Genomic DNA, 26,934 nt, shown 5'->3' on the forward strand with positions numbered 1-26,934 from the left:
CTGCATTTCCATTTAGCGTAAGAAGAGTACCAGTAAGGAACGAAAATTCTTTTACTTGGGGAACTGAAATAGATCGTCGTCGTCCCGACTTTATTATTAAAATTTCGCTCATGCTCTCATCAGTCATGCAACAATGTAGTGGTCAGCTACTCGAGCAGTGATTGCTAAGTTTTGAATACTTTATCAAGCTGCATGGTTGTTTCGTTTCGTGCAATTAGGTGTTGAACCTACAGCACTTCCATTTACGTGTCAGAATCTGATATAACACGTACGCCGTGCTTATCATTGCGTATAAGGAAGGCATTCATTTCGGGAGCATCAGCGTTGCGCCCGTGCGTAGTGAAGTGTTGGTGGAAACCACTTCGACAAACCTCCGTTACACGCCATCTGCGTATGAGCGCGCTTGTTATTTTCGGGGGAATCTGGCGCAGCAGCGCTTAATCGTCGTCTGCTGGTGGTGTTGCTCGCTTGGCTGCAAGGCTGCTCTCTACCTCAACGGCCCCGTGACCAGCAACAAGTGGGGGAAGGCAACGGCGTCCGATGAAAAGGGAAAGGTCGCGGTCCGATGGGACCCAGCCGCTCAGCGCGCGACGTCACGCCATCGATCAGAGCTCGCGCGGGACCGGCGACGGGAGCGAAACTGTGTCACGGTCACGTCCGCGGAAGCAGCGGCTACTCTCCGGAATTCAATGCCGCCGAGTTAGTTCTCTCGAGGGGAGGGTTCTCCCACGCTGACGAGGACTGTTCGGTGAGCCAGTTAATTGTGAGCGCCAATGGCGCGCAGTGCGCGCGCTTCCCTCGGGTGCTTCGATCGCCGGGAAGCGGGCGAAGGTGTCGCGCGCCGCCGCCGCCGCCACGGGCCTGGCTGGCGGCCGGCGTGCGTCACGCGAGCGCCTTGTTTATTTCCTATGAGGAAGGAGAGGGCGGCGCCCTTCTACGCCTTTGCTGCTGGCCTTGGAGCTGCCTCGGAAGTAGTCGTACTTGGAGATACAGTTTTCAGCGAGATGGTATTGAAGCTCGCGGCAACTCTGTATCTGCAACGGAAACTTTCTCCCAGAAATTCGCGAACTAAAAAGAGGCTGTACCGTTCTGCGGTGGCATTTACGTAGTTACGGGTCGCTTTGACAGCCTGTCATCATGCGTGCGCATGCGATGCAGACAGAATTGAATACGAAAAAAAGAAAAAAAGGAAAACGGTTTTCGCATCTTGTATTTCATGTAATCCGCCCAGACAAACGCCTCGTGTGCAGCGAGCGATAGGCTACGAGTGAGTCCGGAACACTTATTTCGGACATGTGGCGGCCCACGCAGCGCGAGCGCTTCGCATGTTACGTCAACTGCAGCACTATTTTCTCACCCATGGTATGTCGGCCACATGTGGGCCCTTCGTTGCTTTGCGCTCGCGGGGGCTCGTCTTGTGCTTTACGGGTGTCGTGACTGCAGCGGAAACGCCAGAAGGGTGACCTCTGCCGATGCGTGGTGAACTAATATAGTAGGCATGACGGAATCTCGAGCGTTGCGTCTTGCCGAGTTCAATCCGCGCTCTCCATGCGCTCCTCGCTATGCATGAGGCGACGCTATCTCTTTCGCAAAAGTGACCTTCTAGATGCGCGCTTTGGCTGCAAGTCGTCGAGTCGTCTTTTTTGTCATCGCGGCAAAGTACTTTTTTTTTTTCCAACAGGCGCCTACATAGTGCCCTTGGTTCCTGCTTTCTCGGTCTGCACCCGCCCGCTACGTCGTCCGCGCCTATTTGTTCACCAGTTACCGTTATGCAGCGTCGAGGCGCAGCATAATGCGGCCCGCTAAGTTGGGCGGTCGACAAAACTTCCCCCTTCCTCTCGACGACCCTTGCGACATAACTTGGAAGCCTCGAAGGCCACGAGGTGTATCGTCTTGCTCGGCGCTTTCGTTCTTCTGGCTTTCCCTTCGCCCATCGCGCCCTCGCCATTGGCTCTCCTCCCCTTAACTAGCAGTCTCCTGCGGCTGAATCGCCGAGACCTTCAAGGTCGCCGTAGTAACTCGGCGCTGCCAAAACCTTGAGCGACACGCTGAGAGAGCGAATCACCCAAGAAAAAAAAAAAAAAGAAGAAGAATGCGCGCGTGATCTATGGCGACGTCGCGGGCCCTTCTATTGGAACCGGAGCAGCTCGGTGTTCGGCTGTTGCTAAGTGCGAGGCTTGTTTCGCGACCTACAGTCGTGCGGTTCGGCCTCCTATTCGATGGCCCGAAGCCGTTGCACGTGCTCATTTAAAGTGTGTCCACACCCCCAGTGGTAGTTGCCGTCAGCTTTGAAAGTCAGCCGGGCGACACTGTGGCACGCTGTTGAAGGAATTCAGCTCTAAATTTAGTGGATTGGCGTAAGAAACTCCCGAATAGCGACACTTCCCCACTACTGCTACTTTACCACATATCTCTAGGCATAAAAAAAAAAAAAAAAGGCTGTGCACATTTAGGCTCTGAAGCTAACCTCTCTGGGCGCTGTTATGAGATGCGTATACGTGGGATATTATGCCTGGCTGTTATGAGCAGTCCCTAAAGCGACGTTTGCCGAACCCAAGAGAGAAAGAGATAGAAAGCAAGGAGTGGAAAGGTAGGGAGATGGGCCAGACGAGTGTCCGGTTTGCTACCCTACCCTGAGGATAAGGAAAAAGGGACAATGGAGATAGGAAAAGTGGGGGAGAGTGTAAGTACTGCGTGCACATAGAGTGCGCAGAGCAGAAGTACATCGGTGACTGAGGCCGGTGTTCATCAAAAACTGCAATAGCGCAAGAATAGCTTTCTGCGCTAGCGACGGATGTGGCCAGGGTATCAATTTTAGTTCCAGAAGATGTTCCAGGGTCCAGTCGGCTTAGTGGCGGTCTGTAAAGAGGTGCGCTGGACGTCATATTGAGAAGAGCTGCGCTTATGGTGTATGGTAGTGCCTCGACTTTCTTTGTCTCTCTCCTAGTCAAAGCCAGGTCAAACGTGTGATCGCAACGTAAGCCTCAAGATCCATCAATCTTCTCTCTAGTCGGGTCTTTAAACTAAAAACGAACTATGTCGGCACATATTCACGGTGCGAATAAAGCGTGGGGCTCTGTACCCACCTGGAAGCAGGTCATTTTACCTTGTTTTCAGACTTGTGTGCATTTCGATGGGCTCCGTGCAGACGCATTACATTTAATGCACTTTCGTTGACATTAATTAGACTGACTAGCCATTTGTTGCATCTACTGGTTTTTAAGCAGCCACTCATGGTCTCCGGTTCTATTGCCGCGTGTCAGGCTGCAGAGCAGCTTATGAAAAAAAAAATTATCTGGAAATAAAAGAAAGATTCGACTGGTTCCACTAATATGTGACAGTTATCTTGCGTTCGTTCTGAGTATTTCGAGGCTACTGATGCTCGACTCCGTTGGGTTTTGTTCATTCACATGTACACGATTCCATTGAATAGAATTGTGTCGTGTCAGCAGCGTTAGTGACGTTTAATACGTCGCCACGCGGCCACCTGTCGACAAAACAGGGCTTCCTGTGCGGTAGCGTGAGTGGCAGTAAATATAGCAGCTGTAATACTGTGAAATATAGGAGCGAGAAAACCGCTAATCGCGCTTGCGTGCGCGGCGCACTCCCCGTAATCATGCCGTAATTCTTAGTGGCTGCGGTGTGCGGATGTCGACTGCTCGAAGAGTATACGTCACCGTTTCTCGCACGCGTTCTGTACGAAGGCGATAAAAGGGAAGAGAACTCGTGTGGGGGGACGCCAAGCGAGCGATCTCTCGGCACTTCCAGCCTACTCTTTCTCTCGTTGCGGAAAGGAGCGGGGGTGTAATACGAAAAGAAAGCCGGTGGAAGCGGAACTCTTCCTGGTCTGTTTCGGTTTCGCCTCGTGGTACATGGCGGCAGCCCTGCGGGATCGCTTCTTTCCTTCCTCCTTCGCTGGCGGCGGCGAACGCCAATGTTGTCAGTCGCGTCGCATTATGTGTGTTGCGCGTGCCGCGCTACCCTCTCCTGAACTTGACCTAGATTCGCGCTTCCTCTTTTGTCCCTTCCCCGCCGGCGGCGCCTCGCTCTCCTCGCCGGCTTCTCCTCGCGTTCGGCTGGAAGAGAGGGAGAGGATTTGCCAAGCCCGTTTTCTTTATTTATTGTGCGCCCCGCCAGTTCCCCTCGCTTACCCCCCCCCCCTCCACACACACTCCCACGTGCACTGCGGTTCGCCACTGCTTTCCGCCAGATCGCGCCCCAGTGCTCGGCTGCTAGTGCTACTGCTTGTGTGCGCGGGCCCGGGGTGGCATTGTTGCGCCTGCGGCTTCGCAGCCAAGCCCTAGAGGCTGACGAGAGAGCGAAGCCCGCTGGGATCTACGCAGGCGGGCAAAGAGGCGTGAAGAACGCAGTCTGGCGGGAATTTCACTAAACTCCCGTTTTTCTAAGCACTGTACGCCAGCCTGTGCGCGACGGAGAAAGGAAACGAATACAGCCTAGCGAAGGTTTCTCTAAAAATGAATAGTCTTAGGTACACCTAGAGGCCAGTTCATCACGCAGTGCTGTTCTTGGGTATAACGTCAGCATTAGAGTGTGTTACTGAAAGGCATCCTAATGACATTTTGATGTACCCGCAGCGTAGACGTGCTCACAAAAGCTTTCCGAACACAGAGGTTGCGAGAAAGCGCATATTTATGTATGTATTTCTTAATTATTCATTTATTTGTTTGAAATACCTTACACGCCCGTAGGGCACTGTGTAAGGAGGCGTCAAAATCCAGTGCATACAAAATTAATATCAAGAGCATTGTCAAAACAGCTTCAGTGTCAAACAGCGTCAAAAACAACAGTTCATGCACAACCAGAATAAGCAATAAAAGGAAAACAAAGTACAATACATGGTAAATAAAATTTTAACACGTAATCGCAGTACAGAAGAGAAGACCAAGAGGTGCGGAAATAACGAGTAAATATGGGACGCAGCTAAAAGCGCACAATAAAACAAAACCAAAGAATAGTAATAAAGAAGGCGCATGGTACGTGGATCAGTGCGCGATCCATCAAAGCGTGAAATGGCACGAGTAAATTATGAACTTTGACATGCTAAACGACGGCTTCAGTGAAATGAACAATGAGTTGGTCATGGAATGTATCAGCATTAGACAGAGAAGTGATGTTGTCTGGTAGGTTATTCCGTAATCTGATGGCTCGTGGATGTGCTGATGAATTGAAAGCTAAAGCGTCACCATAGGTCCGTGTAAGGCTCAAAGGATTGTGCAATCTTTTGGACGTGCGGAATGGGACATCGAGGTGAAATGAACATGTGAAAACATGTGAACAAATGAAAATTGCTGCGCGACTGGCCGCTCGAGGCACTTTGCGTGTATTCGCAGGCTTCTTTCACGCTCGGAAGAACACTCTCATGTAGCACGTATTGAGCAACGGAAAGCTGTATCGGTAGTTTTTCATGGTGTACCATTTTCTCATTTACACTTTTCATCTAAAACAACGTTACCTTGGTTCTGTCCAGCTACGTGGCATTCGCATATTTTTAAATCTTGGTGCATGATAGTTGGGACACCCGGTATATTGGGCAAGCCCGATGGCCGCGCGATGAGCGGGCTCCGTATTGCGTAACTGGCGCGTGTAGCTCTATCTGCCTATCTGAGTCGGCCAGGAGAGATAGTGTTTCCGGCTGCTCCCTACTCTCTCTCACTCGAGCACCGTCGAAGTAGACCAAGGTCACACACATACTTTCCGACGGAGTTAACGCGCTGACGCCGACGCGTAACCTGCAGCGCACGCGTAAACGCGACGGGCGCGTCTGCACGGATCGTTGCAGTCATGCACTTGTATACGCAAGCAGTAGTCTTACGGTGTTTTTGTATGCGTTGTATCTACACCATGTACACTATTCGGGTAACTCGTGGTTCATTCTTGAAGGGAACGCTCTGATCCGGCACCTAATCGTCACCTGACCGCGCTATTTATACATTTGAAGAAACCCTGTCGAGCCACATTTGCTTTATATGACGAGTCCGCTGTTCCCCTTTGAGAGTGGACCAGCGGTACGTATTTGAGTGACCCGCAATGCAAACTTTATCATTGGAGCTCCTGGTTTCGTAGGTTGATCGTCTATAAAGTCGAATGTAAGCAACTAATCGTGTTCTCCCGGTCGCGGTGCCCGCATTTCGATGGGGGCGAAAATGCGAAAACACCCGTGCACTTAGATTTAGGTGCAGGTTAAAGAACCCCAGGGGGTCCAAATTATTCCGGAGTCCCCACTACAGGGTGTCTCATGATCGGATGGTGGTTTTGGCTACTAAAACCCCATCATTTAATTTATTAATTAATTTAACGAATCGTTTATGTATGAGAAGTGAAGCCATACCCATACTTTCCGAATATTACTTTATTCATAATGAGAAAGAATCGCAAAATGGAAAATAAGTTTCTTCAGCAGGCAAGAAACGGATAAGTTGAAGTGCTGCCCTAGAGCGTATCGCGGTTTAGATTTGAGGACTGTTACATATCAGAAGCTCAAACTGGCATTAATGATGACCAAAATAATATATATTTATATATATGCATACAAGATCGAAGGGTTTCGCTCCAGACCCGAGGGTATAACATTCAAGAAAGAAAAAAAGACGAACGTTATGGCATATGTTTTTACTGACGTTTCGGCCAGAGTATACCGGCGTCGTCGGAGTGAATGCATTCACTCCGACGAAGGCCCCCACCACAACCAAGACACCCCCACATTCTATAAAAACCTTTAAAATATCCGTAGCTTTCTTGGTGTAGTTAAAAGTTGTGCCAGTTCTGAGTGATATTTATCTAAGTCGCGTCAATAGAAAGCTACAAAACAATCTTAAGGAATTCGCTGTGCATACCTTTCGATACGTAGATGACTACCTGGTGTTCTGTTCATGCGATAACTACACCAAGAAAGCTACGGATATTTTAAAAGTTTTTATGGGTCTTGGTTTCACGCTTGAGCTTATCAAGAACAACAAATCACAGTTTTTAGATCTGTGTTTAACGTTCCAAGAGGAATATGTCTATTGGTAATATTCGCCTAGGGCAAAGAAACCACTGCTTGAATTTTCTTCTTGCCATTCCAAACTTGTTAAACAGGGGCTAGCATACTCAGCTCTTAGGTCTGACACTGCTAAGTCATGTCCACACAGTATACAAGTTTTTCACAACAGATAGATCTAGACGTCTACTCTTCTAGAAGGCTGGTTATCCTGTTCAATTGTTATCACTAACCTGCGAAAAGCCTTCGAAATGGGCAAAAAGTGCTGCTAAGGCCCAAACAATGAAACGTTCCTTTCCTTCGAGCGCTTCCTAACCTTACGTGAGGCCTCCTTACAGCGAAGGACCGATGGAGGAAGCAAGCGTACTCTGAAAGCTCCCTTCACCCGTCCTCACCTAAGGAGCGGTTGCCGCATGCCTGGGTTCGAGATTTTCTCTTAAAAGCTTTACGCGGCCACCATTATTCAATAAAAAATGTTGTATCGTCGCACAATCTTTAAATTGAAGAGCTAATATAGAGAAGCGTGGACGCTTTCTTCTAGTTTTGTTTACTAAACGTAAAAAAAGTACCACATTACAGTGCAAAACTTGATGTGCTCCAGCAACGCTGGCACGCCGGCGTCGTGCAACGCCTAGCAACGCTTTCATGCCGCACGCGTGACTGAAACGAACATGCCTGGCAAGACGTACCGTGCTCGCTGCTCGTGCTTCTCCGCAGGTGGGGGACCGCGCGCATGCGCAAGCAAAGGTCACGTGGTTAAGCAGTGAGGTGAAGCGCTCGTTCAGGGCCAGGAGCGGCGTAAGGACGCATGAAGGTAGCTTTGGAGCTACCTTATGCTGAGGAAGCACTAAGGAAGCCTTCACCGAGGGCCCCTCAGTAAGGAAGCTTTCAGAGTGACATAAGGTAGCCTCAGAGCAATGAAGGCTTCCTTATTGAGGTAAGGAAGATCTCATTGTTTGGCCCTAAGAAACAGGAAAAAACAGAAAAAGCAAGAAAAAAGGTTTGCTGTGGTGCCCTTGTACATAGCTTGTCACACGGTTTACGGAACGTGGCCAATAGATATGACGTCAATACAGTTTTCTCGGCCCTCCGCAAATTGTCTATAATGTGCCCTATGATAAATAGGAAACTTGAACAGGGTGGCAAAAGAAGAAAAAATTACTGCGGCGTTAGGCATATGTCCCCTTTAGTGCCTTGTAACACTGGTATCAGATTCCACTAAAGTGCGAAAGAAATTAAAATTGACAGAGCGGCAGGTGTATCAATATCAGGCTAAAAGAACACAAACACTCACTTAACAACCCTAATGCTTCACATCTAGCGTCGTATTGTTTCAATTGCGGTTGTAAACCTTTGTTTGAAGACACAAAAATCCTTTCAAAACACAAATGCCAAACCACACGCGAAATAATTGAGGCATTTCACATTAAAAGATTAGGAGAGACTTGCCTTAGCCACGCATCAATATCTCTGTTAGAAAGCGAATGTCAATATCTCATCAGCACGTGTGTTAATCTCAAGTATTGTCTTTTGTTGTTTGGTTTTTCGCTTCCTATATCTATTGATATGTTTAACTGGTGTCTTTAGACCTTGTCACGTTCACATGCTGCGGTATTTGCAATCACTTATATATATGTTGACAGTTTCAATAAATATATTTTTCATAAAAAGTGTCAATGATAGCTTCAACACAGTACCAGTTGAGAGTTAGCGCTAGTCCTGTCTGCTTCCAGTCTCTGTGTCACTTCGCGCTACAATCCAAGATTATGTTACCGTACCAACTCGCCCAACTTTCTATCCTTTAGCCGTTATATAGACTGCGCCCGCGCCGAAACTTCTCTGTCCTTAACCTCACTCTGACGGCCGCCTCTCCCGCCCCTATAAAGATTATTGTCGCCGCCGATACTGATCTGCCACCAAGCACCTCAACACCAGTCCCTTTGTTTTGCCCATCTGCGCCCGACGCCCAGGTACTGTTCACACCCTCATCTACTTTTCTTCGCCGCCAAACCTCTACCCCTTCCATTCGCCGTTCTTGACGTAGCCGCTGGTACAAAAATTACGCTAGAGCACAAACCGTTCGCATACCCGCTCACTCTCCCTCGCGGCGACGAGTTCCTCGGCTCTGTCGAGCCCGTTGACATATCTGGCTGTTTGGACGAAGATCTTGGGGGCCTGGCCTCATAGTTCATTGGCCCAGAAAGCAATTCGAGCGCTTTTTCGCTACCTGAGGGAAACAGACTTGAGTGCCAGACTGTAGACATCCTACACCTAAGTTCTCTCTCTCCCTCTTTCTCTCCCCATTCCCCTCCCCACGTGTAGGGTAGCAAACTGGACTCAGTCTAGTTAACCTCCCTGCCTTTCTGTCTTCCCTTCTCTCTCTCTCTCTCTCTCTCTCTTGGACGCGCGTCGATGTAGCTGCGCATCGCTGTAGAGTGCACAACGCGGGTTCCTGACAAATTGCCCGAAGACGACCGGCACGTGGTTATGATGCTCCGGTCGCTCATGAATACTTTTCGAATGCTCTTGAATAACCTGCACACTCCGTCAGCGCGAAGTACAATGCAAGTGCTGGATGCTCTCAATTCAGTACTTGCAACTCTTGAGTAAGCATCATGGCCCACCCGCAGCATTCTATTCGCACTGAAGTCAAAGAGGCTGGGGTTTACCTTAACAATCACTGCCACGTACTGCAACGTACTGCTGACGACCACCGGCTCCTTGGTCTTCACAGCTGACTTCAACGTGCATCACCAGCAATGGCGAAGTACCAAGATTAGTTTCAGACAGCAGAATGACGGCAGCCTAACATATCGGCGGAGAACTTGCTTGGACTTAACTGACTTCAAGGCGCTTTGCTGCATGCACACACAATGTTCCCTCTATCCCGCTTTCCTCTTTCTGTTTCCCCTTGCCCTTCCCCCAGCGTAGTGAAGCAAACCGGACGCTCTTCTGGTTGACCTCCCTGCCTTTCCTCTCTTTGCTCTCTCTCTCTCTCTCTTTCTTGGACGTGCCGGGCTCCTCTTCTGGACTTTCGCTCGATGCCATGACACCATTTCCGAAGAGCTCCCAATTGGCTACCGAGGTCTTTGATTCGTGCGTTGACGCCAACCTTTCCCTTGAAAACCACGAGCAACTTATGTCTCTCCTGGATATTTCCGATCTTCCTTCGACTGTACGGAACACGCGTTCGGTCATACGGACAGTGTTTCCCACCACATTGACACCGGGTCCCACCTTCCCCTCAGGCAACGCCCCTATCGCGTCTCAGCGGCGGAGCGTCGTGTAATCAACGACCAAGTGAATGATATGCTCGAGCGTGGCGTCATTCAACCAGCCCAGAGTCCGTGGTTGTGCTGGTGCGTAAAAAGGATGGTTCTATTCGATTCTGTGTCGATTACCGCCGTCTCAACAAAGTAACACGGAAGGACGTCTACTCTTTACCCCGAATCGATGCACTTGAATGTTTACAAGGCGCCGAATACTTCTCGTCATTGGACCTGCGATCTGGTTACTGGCAAGTTCCCATGGCCGCATGTGATCGTCATAAGACAGCGTTTGTCATCCCTGATGGACTATATGAATTTAACGTCATGCCCTTCGGACTCTGCAATGTGCCCGCAACTTTCCAGCACATGATGGATAACATATTTCGAGTCCTCAAACGGAACATCTGTCTGTGCTACCTTGATGACATCGTCGTGTTTTCTTCAGATTTCTCGACGCACCTCTCTCGGCTCCACCAGGTTTTTGCATGTCTTAAGAACGCCGGTCTTCAGTTGAATATCAAAAAGTGCCGCTTTGGAGCTCGCAACTTGACAATCTTGGGCCATGTTGCTTCCAAGGACGACGTTCTGCCCGATCGCGCGAAACTTCGAGCTGTGGCCGAATTCCCTATACCAACGTCACTGAAGAAGCTCCGCTGCTTCATCGGCCGTCATTCTTATTTTTGCCGATTAGTGCGAAATTTCGCGACCATTATCGCTCCTTTGACGCGCCTTCTCACCCTTGCCACCGACTGGTCTCCGGAATGTGGTGACGCATTCCAGACACTACGCCAGCTGCTCACCTACTCCGGCACACGCGGATGCCAGCGGCGTGGGCCTTGGTGCGGTGTTCGCGCAAAGTAAGCCTGGCGATAACGAGTATGTTGTCGCCTACGCGAGCCGAACCCTCAACTACTCAACCATTGAGAAAGACTGCCTGGCTATAGTCTGGGCTCTTGGGAAGTTCCGACCCTACCATTATGGACGACACTTTTACGTCGTCACGGACCACCACGCTCTTTGCTAGTTGTCGAGCTTGAAAGACCCCTCGGGCCGCCTCGGTCGCTGGGCTCTACGGCTACAAGAGTTTGATATCTAAGTGGTGTACAGGTCTGGCCACAAGCATGATGCGGACGCCCTTTCTCGCTCGCCTCTACCCCATGATACTGCGTCTTTCTCAGCTCAGTACACCGCTATCTCAGCGCTCAACGTCGAGTCGATGCATTCGGAGCAATGAAAGGACCCCTGGATTGTTACCCTGCTCGACCTCTTGTCGGATTCAACCACCACCCCGCCCTCCCGCGCGCTACACCGTCAGGTCCCTCAGTTTACCGTGTGAGACAACCTGCTCTATCGCCGCAACTACATACCGGATGGTCGCAAGTGGCTTCTTGTAATACCTCGTCACATGCGCTCCGACATCTGCGCTGCTTTTTATGCCACGATGTCTATTGGCGGTTAGCGGGTCCAGCGCAGAGAGCAGCCGAGCAGTCCCACCCAAACGACAGCGCGAGCGAAAGCAGCGACACCGACCCTTTTGTCTTTGTCTGCCTCACTTTTGGAGCCATGCGGCCGCGGTAACGTTTGTGCTATCTTCGTCATAGCAATATACAGGGTGTCCCACATAACTTGAGCCAAAAATTTAAAAATGAAAGCCACGACGGCAGCGAACTGAACCGAACTCATACTATTCGCAATAGCCTATAGTAACAGACAATTTTTGTTTTCCCCCATAACTCACTAATTAAGTTTAATTAGCCAACCTTTTAATTATAGACTGAGGACCCCAACTATGATGCGCATATTTGTAGAGCACCTTCAGAAACCACTGACCGAGTGGTTTCCTTTACGATACGTCTTACGTAGTCCTTTTTTCCGGGTTGCAAAGAAAGCCCGCGAAATATGAAAAGAAGCCACGTGACGGAGCGCTTGAGCAGTGGTATCGTGCTGCTCTCAAGCGTGCGTTCAGTGAGCGCACGCTTGAATGCGAAGTAGTAATGAACAAGTTACAGAGGCTCCTTCTATAACTAGCGATCAAGTTAGAAGGGCCTTGCAAGACATGAAACGGGGAAAAGCGACAGGGCAAGATGGAATACCAGTCGATTTAATCAAAGATGGAGGAGACATAACGCTTGAAAAATTAGCGGCCTTTTATACGAACTGTCTATCGATTTCAAGTGTCCCAGAGAACTGGGAGAATGCCAACGTTATACTAATCCACAAAAATAGAGACGTTAAAGAGTTGAAAAATTATAGGCCCATTAGCTTACTTCCAGTATTATATAATATATTCACTGAGATAATCTCCAATAGAATAAGGGCAACACAGGACTTTAGTCAACCAAGGGAACAGGCAGGTTTCAGGAGGGGATACCCTACAATGAATCACATCCATATTACCAATCAGGTAATCGAGAAATCCGCAGAGTACAATCAGCCTCTATATATGGCTTTCATAGATTACGAAAAGGCATTTGATTCAGTAGAGATACCAGCAGTTATAAAGGCATTACGTAATCAAGGAGTACCGGACGCTTACGTAAATATCTTGGAAGGTGTCTACAGAGATTCCACAGCTACCTTAATTCTCCACAAGAAAAGTAGGAACAGACCTATAAAGAAAGGGGTCAGACAAGGAGACACAATCTTTCCAATGCTATTCACTGCGTGCTTGGAAGAAGTATTCAACCTTTTAAACTGCGAAAGCTTAGGAGTAAGAATCAACGGCAATTATCTCGGCAACCTTCGATTTGCAGATGGCATTGTTCTATTCAGCAACACTGCAGACGAGTTGCAACAAATGATTGAGGACCTTAACAGAGAGAGTATAAGAGTGGCGTTGAAGATGAATATGCAGAGGACAAAGATAATGATCAACAGCCGGGCAAGAGAACAAGCGTTCAGGATCGCCAGTCAGCCTAGTCTGTGAAAGAGTACGTTTACCTAGGTCAATTACTCAGGGGATCCTGATCCCGAGAATGAAATTTACAGAACAATAAAAATGGGTAGAAGCGCATTCGGCAGACATTGTCAGATCCTGACTGGAAGCTTACCATTATCATTAAAAAGAAAGGTGTACAATCAATGCATTCTACCGGCGTTGACATATGGGGCAGAAACTTGGAGGCTGATAAAGAAGCTCGAGAACAGGTTAAGGACCGCGCAAAGAGCGATGGAACGGAGAATGTGCGCAACGTTAAGAGACAGGAAGAGGGCGGTCTGGATCAGGGTCAGCAAAAAGGGATAGCCGATATTCTAATTGACATTAAGAGAAAGAAATGGAGGTGGACAGGTCATGTAATACGCAGGTTAGAGAGAGAGAGAGAGAGAGAGAGAGAGAGATGAAAAGGAAAGGCAGGGAGGTTAACCAGATATCAGTCTCCGATTTGCTACTCTACACTGGGGATGGGAGAAAGATGTTAGAAAGATGCCAGAGAGGAAAACGCTAAAAAAACAAAACAAAACAAAAGAAACACGCACACATGGAGACACACACACACAAAAGGCGGTCCAGTTAAATACGTTCGCAAAGGCCGGTAGATCGCAGAAAGCGCAATAGCGCTTGCACGGCCTTCTTCTGTGACGTTAGGTCCCTTCGGTGGCGTGGAATTCTTTTTCCCGATAGCGGTTGGTCGTCCGGTTGGTCAAGTTCGTGGCGAAGGCATTCCCTCTGCGGACTGTACTGCGGGCAAGCGCACAAAATATGGTCAATTGATTCGTCATGGCCGCAGTGGTCACAGGTTGCGGTGTCGGTCATCCCTATGCGGAATGCACAGGCTTTGGTGAAGGCAACGCCCAACCACAGTCGATACAAGAGCGTGGCGTCTCCACGGCGAAGTTGTGATGGCGCTCGGAGACAATGTTGTATCAAGGGGGTACAGTCGAGTATTTCTTAAATGTGGCTCATTTCATTGCGACGTGGTGCACTGCCGAGCAAGCAGGCGGAGCTTCCGTGCTGCGTAGATAACCGGTGGACCAATAGGGCTACAGAATGGGTGCCAAGAGAAGGGAAGCGCAGTTGAGGATGGCAGAAGACTAGGTGGGGTGATGAAATTAACAAATTTGCAGGTGCTAGCTGGAATCGGTTGGCGCAGGACAGGGGCAATTGAAGATCGCAGGGAGAGGCCTTCGCCCTGTAGTGGACATAACATAGGCTGATGATGATGATGATGATGATGATGATGATTATGATGATGATGATGGTGAATCTAGTTCGAACAGCTGGGGTTTCTTAAACGTGTGCCTAATGCAACGGTACGCGAGCGTTTTTGCATTCCGCCTGCATCGGAATCAATGCGGCCGCGGTGGCCGGGATCGAAATCGCAAGCTCGTGTTCAGCAGCGCAACGCCATAGTCAGAGCTATATGTCACGGCGGGTCGTTTTTTGTTCTAAAGACAGTTCAAATTTCAAGCCAAGTTAATCATCAACCCTGTTCGCTGTTCTCATTTTTGCACGCGTCGAAGTAGACAACGTGGCTTTACACGAACAAGAGGTCGCAAATCTCGTGACATGCATTTCTCTTGCTTTCTTAAATAACTGTATATACGCTCGCTAGTGGGCATTCTTTAGAGCGCGCTCCCCGGGGCAGTCACCCTAGAGCTTCATCGAGGACCTTTGGTGTTCAGAGGACCACAGCTTGAAGAACACAGTTCTGTGGTGCTCATAGCGAGGCGACGTCATTTCTAAAAAAAGCAAGTCCGCTTGGCGCGTTCACCTAAAACTATGAAATGCAAAAAAGAACGGTGGCGCCAATTCCAACACCGATTGTTGCATCAGTCCTTTCGGGAAATAGTGTATTAAAAGTGCACTCGATTTGTCGGTAAACTTACAGCTCAGAATTTCTCTCTCTCTCTCTCTCTCTGCGTTTCACATTGCCCTGCTGCAATGTCGCCGAGAGAGCAGTGTGGCGCAACCGGCTTCGATTTTCTGGCTTTTCCGTTACGTTTACCGGCGGTCGCATTCAGGGCACAGGATGGGGGGGCAGGGGGGGGGGGGTTACGGGGGCACGGATGTTGGTGGTTGTCTAGTCGATAAACGATCGCCAGGCTTGTGCGACCTTGCGTAATTGCAACCCGTATTCTAGCGGAGCAGAGTGGCAAGGAGAATTTTCCGAGCAACTTTCCGCAGCGCCCTCGCGCACTTCCCGTACCGCCTCCACGCGCGGACCGAGTCGAATCTGTCGCGCGAGCGCAACCACTTAAAGTGATCGCTCTCAAAATGATACTGCAACTTCGATATTTGGCAACGGTCAATTCTCAGCATAAGTGGCGCGCCGTAAACGTGCGAAACGTTTCAAGCAGTAATGTCGAGCCGTTTACTTACAGCGACCGTTCTAAAATTTAATTCAGTCATTGAAGGAACGTTGCAGTGGTTCCGACCGGTGACATTTTGGGAATTTAATATAGCGCCATCAATGCGCCTACAACCTGAAAATTTCTCCAGCGTGTTGCTCTGAAAGGACGATTTATTGCTACACATTTTCGTCTTTATATGCTTGGTGGCTCACAAATGGCTAGCGCTTTCGTCGTCCGGCAAGCATCTAGAATCTCAATCAGCACTAATTTTATCTCCCATGGCACCCTCAAAGTAGCTACAACGTTGAAATTCTTCTGCAATGTTGCTCCAAGAACGCACGTTATTTGTATTTAGTTTCATCTTGATACTCCTAGTATTTGTGAAATGACTTTTTAGAGTACCACGTGCATATTGTCACGTTGTAGTGACGGTGAAGAAAGCAGCAAAACTTGAAATGATGAAACTAGCGTTCTAGTTGGCGAACTTGTGCCCTCAAAAACAGGCTACACTCAAGGAACGGCGACAGCGGCGAACACAATCGGCGATCGTCGAAATTCTGATCGGCGGTTCAAGCGCGTCGGCTTTTATATACGAGTCATTGTAGGTTCCGGAGCAATCGGTGGTGCCCGCGTGTTTTCCAGAAAGTTCTGCACAATTCGCGTCGCACATGCAATCAGATTACCAGCTTCGGGGACAACAGAACCATCGATAACATTCCAGAAACTTCCGATACATGAGGGTGCGGCCCGCGCTGAGCGATAACACTCGTTAGACGGTGAAAAGCGCTCACCCGTAAAAGATGAACAAGTATATGTGTCAATATAGCACCAAAGCGTAATTAACGAAACTTTGGTATTTACTGCGGCGTGCATGCGTACCTCGTACACGTCTAATTTCCGTTCACAGATCACCCTTGAACTGTCTCCTCCAAATTTAATTACGCCTATAGCTCCAATGTTTCTGTCAAATGAATTTCTGTCGAGATTTGGAGCGGTCGTTTGGGACGCCGACATTGTCCACCGCATCTAGTCGCAGTAAAAGCTTTGCTGTTCTACTTCAACAAAACTGGATGTCCCAGTATTAAATTGATTGTTTTTTATGATATTGGCGTCGTTGCCTTTGTAACTGCCGTGTCACTACTGGCTGTTTATTGCTCTTGCACAAAATTTGTTGAGAAAGCAAGAGAGACACTGTGTGTTAGCCAGATAGTAACAATATCTGGTCGATGTCTTTACCAAGTCTATACACTGGTACAGCTGTTTTCGATTCGGCAGGGAAACGCGAGTGTGGATATGGAAAGCAGGTGTAAAGGTTGGTCGAAAACGTCCTGCCAGAGTAAGCGGATATATATATATGTATATATATATATATATATATATATTGTCGGCAAGCATTATTCGACGTTTGACAATGTCAAAATCAGGATATATAAAACTTTGAAATGCGCTCTATCTTTACTTCATACTGATTTTTAGCTTTGTGTTCCGAATGAAAAAAAAGCACATGTTCCGGCTAACATCGTTAACGTCAGGAAAGGAAATTGTACTGACCCTTATAATGCCGGTGTTGTGTCTAGTCAAACAATAACACGCACTGCAATCATATCAATGGGATTGTCGGAATGAGTATACGGCTCTCTTTATAGTTACAGTGACCCAGATAACTTGTTATCGGGCATTCTTCTCAGAAGTATCATAAATGCTAAAGCAAAGCCCGCAGTAACTGTGCGATACGGACTACGGCTGTGTTATTTAAACGCGCTGGTGACGTTCCTTGTCAAAAAGAAAGCGCATCACCGAACAGGAATAACAAAGCACTTGGTATAAACTCCAACTTTGTAGTACCTTGACAACGTGTGATTTTTTGTAAGGCTGGGATGGACAACTGCGTTGCCCTCGCAGATGCGTTGTTGGTCGTCTGTATTGAATTGTTTCCCGCCGAAATGGAATGTCTGACATATGTATTGATAGCTACCACGAAAAATAAATAACTCCGTAGATTCTTGCCTACATAGTTCTCGTTCCCATCTCAGCCTCAATGTGCTGGATGCCGAGCGGGATGTCCTCAGGTCAGAGACCACACGGTCGAAATTTATTGCTGAGTATCTCCATTTCTCAGAAGGTTGATCACCGATGCATCCGTTTAATAGGGTGTTTTATCATACCACGATTCAGGATCATGGTAAGCAGTTCTTCATTGTCTTTTCCTGAAACCCATCGGCAGAATAAAGAAATAATATAAATGATAATAAGACGAAACGAATCCGCGGGAAAATTTTTATTTGAGAATTAAATAACGTTGGTTTGCAAAACTTCAGGGGACACGCCAGCGTTGGCGTCCGCATCGAGCATCACTTCTCTGTCCCTTCAATAACGATGTTCTGCCGCGCGTCATCGTTGTTTCTAAACGCGAATGGCCACCGGACAACGACCGCGCTTCGCACGTGTGTACGCTGTGCAGGGGCCGATGGAACCGTGAAAACGCGCGTCTGCGGCGGATGTCCTGCCATGCCGACGGGTCGTTCGCCTCTCGAACGGCGCTCCATGAATGGCTCATAAAATCACGGAAAGAAAGCGACGCGAGTGGTATCAATACTGGGCGATGGTGTTGGAGCGCAGGGGAAAAAAAAAGTACACCCCCCTAGAGAGGACCAGAACGACGTGCTTGTTGGCCTTTGATATCTCTGCTGCTCGAATCACCTTTGTCATCTTTGTTTTTTGACGATGCCCTCGGTTTGCGCCGGCCTCAGTACTCAATAGTCTTGTGGCACATCGAAATGAATGAGCAACAAAGAAGAGGACCCCGGTCGTTGATTGCCGGAGATCAGCACTTCCGCGAAAGAGCAACAAGACCGAGGGGCGGCTGCAGTGTATCTCTCCGCAAACTTTGCCTCGGTAATACAATTTGTGCACAGTGTGAATAACGCAAAAGAGTGCGCGGCGGCTGTTGGACACTGAGCCATATCAAGACGCCACATAATTTTGCAGACACATGTATCGTTGTACGATAATGTGAGACGGGAGGGGGGGGAGCAGTAAAGGCTGAGAAAGATGTGACACTCAGCCTGTACTCGGTGTTTGGGGGGGAGCGTGTTTGATGTAGCACCTTGAGCCGAGCACCTTGAGCCTTGCGCGTGACCATCTTTTAGCCCTCGCAGTACACTTGCGAAACGCGACGCGGATTCACGAAGCAGTTCTTGTACGCAGCAGCGGGCGCCGAGCAGCCGGGGCAGCGAATTATTCGACAGCGAAAGTGCCGGCCAGTGACAGGCCGCAGTTCATACGAATGAAGTTGGGAATCCTGTCCCTAATCAGATACTTTGACATCTTTGTCAGGGCCAATTTATATATGTGGCAAGTGTTTCTCTCTTGGCTGTGTAACGCAGTTCAATTAATGAGGGAATGAATGAGGTCTTTAATTTTGTAAAGGATGCAAAACAACGACACCATGATTCGCTTTGTTGCATGCATTATTGCTTGGCAACACAAGCGTGATGAAGGCGAGTTTGTGCTTTGACGTGCAGAAGAATAAACCAAATTTCCATAATTATAATCGAAGTTGCGTCCACCGGCTCATAAGACTAGACAAAAAGAATCTTCGTGAAAACGGAAGCAAAAAAGAAAAAAAAAGAAAACGAGAAAGAAGCAGACAGACAACCAACCGAAATATACGTGACACATGATTGATTAGAAATGACGACCTTGAATGAATTCAAAGAGGGTCTTTTTGTACCATTTGTACATGATGGTTGCCTCAGAGATCGGCGTATACAGGTAAATGAGTGCCTGCATATGCGCCAGCTCCCGAACCCTTCCGCTTATGCGACACAACACTTGGCGTATGGTAAAAATAGTTTCATATAGCAATACATAACGCTAGAGAAGAATGAGTGTAACTTACGCAGAATTTCGCACGAAATAAAAACGCGAATACACATTGACAAACCATATTGGTCACAAAAACTAAATTGTGATTATGGTCGCGAAATCGCACACTGGGTTATGATGAACGCCGTAGTGGATAGCTCGGAATTAATTTTGATCAGCTGAGGTTCTCTAACGGGCACTTATATAAATTTAAGTACACGAGTGTTCTTGCATTTCTCATCCATCGAAATGCGACCGCCATGGTCATTAATCGAACTCGAGACCTCGTGCTCCGTAGCAGAACGTTTCAGAGAAACAAATGGTATAAACATTTGAGAAAACATATACATTTCTGACCTAGCATAAAATAACAGGAAAGCCATCTGTACTCTATTTTGCTTTCAGTATACTTATACAGAGAGCGTCATATTCATATAGAATAGTATTTCATTTCTTTTCCCTCCACTGGATACCTTTGGTCATGGGCCTATATATATGTTTTAACTCAGTGGGACGAAGCTAATAATGCTTGGTACTAAGTCTTATTGCAGATAACTCCAACGCGATACTTCTATATAGCCCCGAAAATGAGCAAGTTCGGAAGGTTTGCTAACTAATGTACTCAATCATTTGTTGCAATTAATCTCCATCGTTGCTGAACAGGACAATGTCATCTGCAAACCGCAGGTTGCTAAGATATTCGTCGTTGCTCCTCACCCGTAATCCTCCACAGTCTAGTAACTTGAATATGTCTAAGCATGCAGGTGGGAGCGGCCCGCTGCTCTACCGCCTTGAGAGGTAGCGTACCTCAGGACCTAAATAAAGTTATCTGTCTGTTGTCCGTCCGTCCGTCTGTCTGTCTGCAGTGTATAGTATTGAGAGATTGTGTCTCTTGCTTGACCCATTTTGCGATTGATAAAATTCCGCTGTGTGTGCGCGCGCGCGCGTGTGTGTGTGTGTGTGTGTGTGTGTGTGTGTGTGTGTGTGTGCGTGTGTGCGTGTGAAGAATTAAGGTAGCTGTGGAATCTTTACAGATATTTGCTAAGACATTCACGTATGCTTCCAGTACCCCTTGACAACGCAATGCCTCCATGACTGCTTGTTTTTCTAATGAATCGAACCCATTTTCGTAATCTATTAAAGTCATAGAGAGAGACCGATTATACTCAGCAGATTTCTTAATAACTTTATTGATGACATGAACGTGATCTATTGTTGAATATCTCTTCATAAATACAGCCTCAGTCAGTGTAGGGTAGCAAACCAAATTCAACTTCGTTAACCTCCCTGCCTTTACTTTTTTTTTCTCTCTCTCTCTCTCTACTACATTCCTGGCTTTTAACGCATCTACTCCACAACTGTAACCGCACAGAAAGTATCAATTTCTCACGTGTTTTTCGGCACGGCGGTTGTGTCTAATTCGCGTCGCGCAGAGCCCACAATATAATCAGGCCTCAAGTTGCGACTGCCGCTTTAGGTTACAATGGCATGCGACACAATTCCTCCCTGATTGCAACGCGGGCACTGCGCTTTGTGAAAGAGGCGGCGGCTCCGCGCTGAAAATAACGGCGATGACGCGTTCCATGTTTTGTCGCCTAATACCTCGCGACACAGCGTGTGGTTGAGCGCGAGCATTAAATACTAGTGCATTGTGCTTCGAGTTCATGGCGCGTAAGCTTTAAAAGAAAGACTTAATGTTTTGATGACAAGAACGATCCTTGCTCGGCTGCAAGGTCGTGTGTTTGTACAGCATTTTCCTTAGTCTATCTAAGAAGCAAGATGATTTTCTTACCACAGTGCCTTTATGGGACAAGTGAATGACGTACAATGTCTTCAAGTCGGTGATGGGCGTACTTCGTGCGGCTTTTTAATTACTTGACCCTCTTTTTCTTCTTTTGTTTTTCATCGCTTATCTTTGTGTATAAAAAGCCCAGCTCATAAAAACCACGCTTCAGTTGTGAGTCAGAGCTCTATTCTTTCTTTTCTTGGCTACTTCACGTGCAACCGACTCCCGAAGGAAGGAAGGAAGGAAAGGAAAACTTTATTGCTCTATTTACAGCTTTTAGCGGCTAACAGAGGTCTTCATGTTTTACTGAAGTCTCCGTCGTTTTGAGTGGTCGGCGCCCCTATTCCAGAGCACCGCTGAGCCTGGCCACTTTGAGAGCGTGCTGCACCAATCCTTTTTGGAGTGTGAACACGCCGCTGGTGAGCAGGCCCTCCCACTGTTCCGCACTGGGTTTTTCTTCTTTGTGGAAAGAGAAGTTATTTCTGCACTCCCATGTGGTGTGATATAGTGTTGTGATGGCCCCACACCATGGGCATGTGTCCCTGGATTGACTGGGAAACATTTTGTGTAGGATGTGTAGATTGGAGAATGTTCCTGTCTGCAGCCTTTGCCAGCCGACTGCTTCGTGTTGTGTTAAAGATGGGTGGAGTGGTAGATATATTATCCTTTTGCCTCTGTGATGGTTTAGTACTTCCGCGTACGTTGGTTCCACCGTCATAGCGGTATCCGGGTCCATTCACTGTCCCACTCGGTATGTAAGCTAGCGAGCTAGACTGTCGGCCCTCTGGTTACCCTCTATTTCGGTGTGACCAGGCACCCAGAAAATCGTATGCAGTATCTTTTCGTTCGGAAGCCCTGCCTCGAGAAGGATTCGCAGCGCCCCTTTGTTGATTCTACCTGCCGTGTAGTTCCTGCATGCTTCTTTGGAGTCTGTGAGTATTATCAAGGATCTGTTTCTACGGTAACCCTCCGACGCTGCTAGAGCCACAGCTGCTTCTTCCCCCTCTGTTACCGTGCAGCTCCTTAGGGTTGTGCTGCTTATCAGCTCTCCCATGTGATCCACGGTCACTGTCGCAACTCTTTGGTGTTGTGGTCCCACGGGTATAGAGCTGCATCCGTGTATACCACATTGTTTTTAGTGGCCAGGTGTTTTTCTACGTTTTCTGCTCGCGCCTGTCTTCTGGCCGCATGCAGATTCGGGTCCATATTCCTCGGTAGGGGGCTAGCTTTCAGTGTCTGGCGAAAAGAGTCTGGTATGTTAGCCATCCTATCCTCCGTTGCTTCTATGTTTTTATAGCCTAACCTTTTAACGAGCGCCCTGCCGGTGGTTGACTGCTGGAGTCTGTACAGCTGCGCACCCAGTTGTGCCTCCTTGAGCTCTTCAAATGTGTTCTGAATACCTAGCTTGAGTAGCTTGTCGTACGGCGTGTTTCTGGGCAGATGCAACGTCGTCTTGTATGCTTTCCTGATGAGAGTCTCGGCTTGTTCTCCCTCTTGTTGCGTCATGTTATGATACGGGAGTGAGTACGTGACCATACTGACCACCAGGCTCCTGACCAGCTTGATCGTGTCCCCTTCCTTCATGCCGCTCCGTCTTTGCGACACTCTCGTGATCATACTGCTGATTTGCTCCGTCGATAGCTTGAGCAGGCCTAGCGTGTGTCCGCACCGTTTGCTGCTCTGGATCCACATGCCGAGGATGCGTATTATGTCCTTCTCTGGTATGACTTGACCTTCCAGATACACTTCTAACACGCTATAGGGAGCGATCACCACATAATTCAAATCGAGGTTGAACAGTCTCACTGCTCGTCCAAGCCAAGAAAGGCGCGTATCACGGACTAAAACGCGTACAGGAATGAACTTGCCAACGTTTCGACCATCGAAGACATTGGAGCTTGGCTAAACGGTTTCGTAGGTGCAGCTGAGGGCCACACCAGGACGATAAAACTAGACTAGGAAAATATGGCGTTCGATAATGACCTCCTACACTTATGGGAGGCTCGGCGATCGCTCCTCAAACGATGGCGACGGTAAAAGCTCAACCGCAAGCGCCGAATTGCCATATTAACCACGTAGGCACAGGAGTATACCGAACAGCTAGCGAACCAGAACTGGCCGTCCTTTTGCGACAACCTCCAAGGGCTCAGCTCAAAGAATACCTGACACATACTTCGAACCCTCGTCGACGACACCTGCACCAAAAACCGACAAACACATACAATTCAACGATTCACCCACAATTGTGGCGGCACAGAGGACCTAGCTACTTTACGAACTTCAGACAAGTTAGGCTACGCGGCTCAGCTAACCCGCAAACAACCGCCACCGACAAAGGTATGCCGGTGGTTTCACTACTCCTTTTCAACGTGCCCCTTCTCAAATTTCCTCGCCTCCTACACACCGTCACATCGATATGCCTCGCTCTATATACAGATGATATCACACTTTGGACGAGTGGCGCGATGCACGGGCGAACAGGAGGACTGTCTTCAAGAAGCGATCCACGTCATCGAACGGTACCTCAACACCTGCGGTCTTCACTGTGCCCCGGAAAAATCCGAACTGTTAGTGCTTGGGGTACGCGCCCAAGACAGGCCTTCAAGCCACGACGCACCGGAACCACAGGTCCTTCTGCAGGGCGTCCCGATACCGAAGGTCGACTCGCTTCGAATCCTGGGACTCCATATACACAAGGACGAGTCCGGCTCCGCCACACTCCCCAGGCTACAAAACACCGTGACGCAGCTTACTCATCTCATACGACGGATGGCCAACCACCGCAGTGGCTTCAAAGAGCTCGACACCTTGCGAATTGTACAAGCCCTCCTTTACAGCCACATAATATACGGAACTCCATACCTCAACCTGCACACAGCGGAGAAACACAAGCTAAGCCTCATAATACGAAAGGCCACGAAGCTCGCCTTAGGACTGCCACCAACCACCTCCACTGATTAATTACTTCGCAAGGGTGTTCACAACTCCTGGGAAGAACTCGCGGAAACACACCTCATCAACCAGGTCGAAAGACCCAAGCTCACAAGCACAAGCAAAGGTGTCCTCTGATGCACAGGATACGCAACCAACCTAGAACCCCATGGCGAACGTAACGACAAGACCCCGTCGCAACTCCGAGGATGTCTACAAGTTAACGGGATCCCTCGGAACATACATCATGAACACCACCGAGGCAGACGACTAGCCAGGGTAAATGGCTTGAGACACAACCACTTAACGACCTGCGCGCGCGCTACGTGGACATGACCAAATATGTGGGCCGAAACGCCTTCGCCATCAGCGTCATATATAGACTTCAAAGGGACGACACTGGCGTTAGCGACAATTCTCGCCAAACGCGCGGACACAACTAGTGAGCTCGCTATAGCACTCGCGAACCAGACGAGCGAGAATGCTATAGTGGTCTTCACCGATTTTCAAACAGCGGCATGCAACTACATGAAGCGCAGGATCTCCATCAAAACAATCCACATACTGAAACGCGGTGACACTCCTCCCCCTACACTTGCATTATGTGGATTCCGGGACACGAGGGACTCGGGGGGAATGAAGCGGCACACACCGCGGCCCGCGCAAGCGTCAACCGGGCCTCCCCGCACGAGATCCCAGACACATCATCTGGGTGCTTGCGCACTCTGGGAACCCCGGCAACGAAGCCGCCAATGACCACGCTCGAGGTCTCATCAACCGGGCGGCGCGGCGGAATCGGTGTAGAGCTCTTCCCGGGAGCGAGCTGACCCAGACATATCGCGCCGAACGCCAGCTATACCATCCACCCCACCAATCCCTTGGCAATTATCACCAAATGATATGGCGCCGCCTCCACACCCACACCCTTCCCTCCCCCTATTTCCTCTCCCGCATCCGCTCGGGAGCATACACCCCCTCGTGTGCTCAATGAACTCACCCCCATGCTACGCTTACCCACATTCTCATTGAATGCCCGGCGGACCCTCTCCCGCGGGGCCCGGAGCTCCTGACTACCTGGGAGGAATGGGAGACCCTTCTGCGCTCGACGGACCCGGCCAGGCAGAAGATCGCCACTGACCGGGCCGCCCACGTCATGGAACTCCATGAACTCACAAACGTGTAGTGCAGTGGGGTCGTGCGGGGACCCTGGGACCTACGTGCCCGAACCCCTTGGTCAAATAAAGTTGTTTCTCTCTCTCTTATCCACATCAATGGAGGAAACACAAACCATACCACTTACTTACAAAGCATTACTGCAGCGCTATCGTCTTGGACGCCGGCTATACCCTCCCCCACATCCACAACTAGCAAGAGACGAAGGCACCGACTACAAGCGACTCCAGAGTAATACCATCACAAACGACTTCTTATTGCATCATATCCAACCGACGCTATACAGCTACACCTCTCCGCACTGCAATGTACCAGACACCCTGGCACACTTTATACTGCAATGCAAGCACACCCGAGCAAGCATCACAGCGACACAACCAGCAGTAGCACACGGAGTCCCAGACCTCCTCACTGAAACAAGGGAGACTGCGATCTACAAGCCGGACCTGGTCGACCAGCGCCAAATCGTCGCCAGGGCCTGGCGGGCGGTCCAGGCCAGAGGATTCCTGGAATAAGGGACGCTCCCACCTCGAGTGGCAAGTCACTGTTTCAATAAAAGTTTATTCATTCGTTAATTGACTACTTTGATCAATTGCAAACACGAAACTGTTTGAGCACCACATGCGCAGCGGCGATGATGATCTCAGCGTCTAGAGCCGGTGTGGAGGTGTGACAGATGGGGGGCGCTGTGGATGGTTCTGCCGTGCGAGAACGCGTTACAGGTAGTGTTGCCAACTCTCGAGTGGACGCATGCAGTTGGGTCGAGGGGGAGGGGCTGGCGACGAAAGACCCTATCAGTGCCAGGAGCCGCCAATTTGTACATTCTAGAAAGTTTATTCTTTTTTTAGTCCCACCGTGTCACGATTAAAAAAAAGACAACAACAACAACAAAAAACAAAGTTGCAGTATAGCTGCCTGGCTAGCAATTCTACCATAGCCTACCAATGCAGATGGAGATTCTGCGAACGATTAGGGCCTACTAAAAAACTAAAACCACGACACGGTTATGACGACGCAACAGAAGAGAAAGAGAAGAATGTGCAAACGAGTTGTCAGGCATTATGTACAAAGGAAATAGCCTATTTATTGTTACGCAGCAAAAAAAGAAAAGCCAATTTCGCAACATTTGGCAGTCCCGACTGAGTCAAGTCGAAGCTTGAGACATTACTCAAAATTCGAGACTGTCCCGCTGAAATCGGAACGGTTGGGAAACGTAGTTACAGGCCCGGTCGTTGCCTGTATACATATTTTTGCAGGCTACATGGCAATCGAAAATAAAATTTTTGTATTCGTTATTTACGGCGCAGGTGACTTCCTTAGTAACGCCATGCATAACAAGCAGTAGCAACGCGCAGAAGCAGCATTGTTTCTGACCCGGCTACGTTCAACACCGTGAATGCTCAAAACGATAACTAGAAGTATGAAAGCCGGTCTTTGGGTCATGAAGAATGTGAATGTAAAAGGCGATCGAGGGCAAAATTATTCGCGCGTGCCGGCAGCACACCAAGAAGCAAACGCATTGGGTTCGGTGTGTGGGCCTTAGAGTTTATCTTTCCCTTGTTTCCCACTTAGTGAGGACGGTGGTCGGTGGCTACGTTAATGATTCAGCGTCAACG

The 26,934-nt window shown here is 48.8% G+C and overlaps 1 long non-coding RNA gene across 1 annotated transcript in view; it reads left to right on the forward strand.

The window, feature by feature from the left end:
* Positions 1-26,934, forward strand: part of LOC129380491 (uncharacterized) — a 72,063-nt gene that overhangs the window by 1,649 nt on the left and 43,480 nt on the right. The window lies entirely within an intron of this gene.

The sequence above is a fragment of the Dermacentor andersoni genome, chromosome 1 (genome assembly GCF_023375885.2).
Source record: "Dermacentor andersoni chromosome 1, qqDerAnde1_hic_scaffold, whole genome shotgun sequence".
Classification (NCBI taxonomy): Eukaryota; Metazoa; Arthropoda; class Arachnida; order Ixodida; family Ixodidae; genus Dermacentor; species Dermacentor andersoni.